Raw genomic sequence first — 3,012 nt, forward strand, 5'->3', positions numbered from 1 at the left:
ATTGAATGCTAGAGATAGATTTGAGAATCAATGAAATCAATCTAGGATTCCATTAGCTTAATGACTTGGATCTATTATTCTTCAAATTGTTGGGTGTGGAAGTTTAATAGGGAAAAGTAGGAATTCATAGCCTGAGAAGGTATGTTTGACAACTTAGAGAATTCGATTTACAATCCATGCATGTGAGTGTGAAAATAGTATAATCCGTATAAATTAATGCATAAAGTCCGAATGAAGTCAAAACCCTAACTGTTTGTTAAAATCAATATTACTCTTGTTTTGAATTCTTGCTCTCATTAATTAGTTGTTTTTATACTTAGTAAGTTTTGTTTTAGTTTTAGTTTTAATCTCTCCCATTAATCCAAACAAATTCTATTTTCCCACTTGAAAACACTTAAGAGAATTAGTGCTTAACAATCAATCCTTGTGGGAACGATACTCACTCATCACTTTATTACTTTATGCGACTAGTGCACTTGCTATGATTGCATGTTGTAGTAACAACGCATCAAATTTTTGGCGTCGTTGCCGGGGATTGATTTTTGTGTTAACATTGAATTTTTCTTATGTTAGCTAGAATGGAATTTATTTTTGTTTTAATTGTTGTTTGTTTAATTTTTTTTTGTTCCTTCAGTTGGTTTGTGATCTCACTCTTACTCTCTTTTTGTGTAGGTTATGCGAAGAGCAAGACATCAGCCAGTGGTTCCTGTTGATCTTGAGATTGAAAGAACCACTAGAAGACTTAACAGAGAAAGAAGAGAAAGAGATGCTACAGTTGAACCAGAGGTTATTGTTGTTGAGATGGCAGAAAATAGAACATTAAGGGAGTTTTCAGTTCCCTCAGTTGATGGCAGTGGGTCGAGCATTACTAGACCAGCGGTACAAGCTAACAATTTTGAGATAAAGCTGGCAATCATCTAGATGATACAGCAGTCGGTACAGTTCAAAGGAGATTTGAAGGAAGATCCAAATATTGCAAATTTTTTGGAGATTTGTGATACTTTCGAGTCAAACGGAGTGTCAGATGATGCCATCGGATTGAGACTGTTCCTGTTTTCATTGAGGGATAAGGCAAAGGGATGGCTAATGGCATTACCATCAGGAACGATGACAACATGGAACGATTTAGCACAAAAGTTCCTAACCAAATTCTTTCCTCCAACGAAATCGGCAAAGCTAAGAAATGATATCACATCGTTTCTATAGGAAGAGTCAGAATCATTGTATGAGGCTTGGGAGAGATACAAAGAATTACTGAGGAAGTGTCCACATCATGGGTTGCCAGTTTGGATGCAAGTCCAAACGTTTTACAATGGATTGATGGTGAATGTGCAAACTATGGTAGATACAGCCTTGGGAGGAGCACTGCAGAATAAGACACCGGAAGAAGCTCATGAGTTGCTTGAAGTTTTAGCAAGTAATAGCTATCAAAGACCTAATGAAAGGGTGCAACCGAAGAAATCTATGGGTCTTGATGAAGTTGATGCATACACAGCCATTTCAGCCTAACTCATAACACTTCAGAAATAGTTAGGAAGTATGCCGGTAAATTCTATTCAAACTCCTTAACTAATTTGTGAATTTTGTGTAGGTGGTCATGTGAGCCGTGAATGCCAAGTGGGGAACACGTTTGCTTCAGCGTCTTCATCATCGGAGCAGGTTAACTATTTGGTAGGAAATCAATGGCAACCGAATAACTCGTACTCTAACACATATAATCCTAGTTGGAGGAATCATCCGAACATGTCTTGGGGCAATCAGAACCAACAGAATCAGTATAACAAACAATGGAACCAATGAGCATTGCCAAACAACCAAGCAGGGGTGAACAATCAACTAGGAGAGCAAAGAGTGACAAAATTGGAGGACATGTTTGGAAAGTTTATGCAAGAGACCACAAGTTTTATGAATGAGACGAGGACAAATTTCAGAAATCAAGGGGCGTCCATTTGAACTTGGAGGTACAAGTGGGTCAATTGGCTGATAAGTTAAATGAGAGACCACAGGGGTCCCTGCCGAGCAATACAGTGCCTAACCCATTTGAGCAAGCAAATGCAATAACTCTAAGAAGTGGGACAGTGTTAGAAGAAGTGGAACAACCAGGGAAATAAGGAAACCCACTAAAAGAAAAGGAAGATTCTGATGAGGAAGTTGATGAAGAGATAATTGTTGAAGAGAAACCAACCAATTCTAGGGTTGATGAACAAAAGCGGGAAGAGAGGCAAAGACAAAAGAAAGAGAAACTGCTATTCCCTGAGATACCACCAGAGTTGGCACATCACACTCCTCCCGTGCCTTTTCCTCAGAGACTCAAGAAAAAGAATCAGGATAAGCAGTTTTCCAAATTTATTGAAATATTTAAAAAACTGCATATTAACATTCCTTTTGCAGATGCATTGCAACAGATGCCTAGCTACGCGAAATTTCTCAAGGGGATTTTATCAAACAAAAGGAAGTTAGAAGATGAGGAAACAATGATGCTCACGGAGGAGTGCAGTGCCATTCTCTAGAAGAAGCTACCCTTGAAACTCAAAGATCCAGGGAGTTTTACTATTCCTTACATTATAGGAGACATTATTTTTGATCGAGTTTTGTGTGATTTAGGTGCAAGCATCAATCTAATGCCTTTTTCTATTTTCAGGAGATTAGGAATTGGTGAAGTAAAGCCAACGACCATGTCATTGCAACTTGCAGATAGATCCATCAAACATCCGAGGGGTATAGTTGAAGATGTTTTGGTGAAGGTGGACAAGATTATCTTTCCGGTGGATTTTGTTGTATTGGACATGGAAGAGGATAAGGAAATGCCTCTTATTTTGGGCCGACCATTTTTGGCCACGAGAAGAGCACTTATGATGTCCAAGAAGGAAAGTTACTATTAAGATTTCAAGATGAAACAGTAACGTTCAATGTGTTTGCAGCTATGAAGTTTCCATCCGAGTCGAATTCGTGCTTTGGTGTTGATGTGGTGGATAAACTAGTAGTAGAGGCTATTGAAGAGAACACTCCACA

At 38.5% G+C, this 3,012-nt stretch overlaps 1 non-coding gene across 1 annotated transcript; it reads right to left on the reverse strand.

The window, feature by feature from the left end:
* Positions 1-1,173: 1,173 nt before the first annotated feature.
* LOC116119528 lies at positions 1,174-1,280 on the reverse strand. Its single transcript, XR_004126406.1, has one exon. It is a non-coding gene; the product is annotated as a small nucleolar RNA R71 (small nucleolar RNA).
* Between the last annotated feature and the right edge of the window lie 1,732 nt (positions 1,281-3,012).

This window comes from Pistacia vera, unplaced genomic scaffold, assembly GCF_008641045.1.
Source record: "Pistacia vera cultivar Batoury unplaced genomic scaffold, PisVer_v2 Contig891, whole genome shotgun sequence".
In the NCBI taxonomy this organism is placed as follows: domain Eukaryota; kingdom Viridiplantae; phylum Streptophyta; class Magnoliopsida; order Sapindales; family Anacardiaceae; genus Pistacia; species Pistacia vera.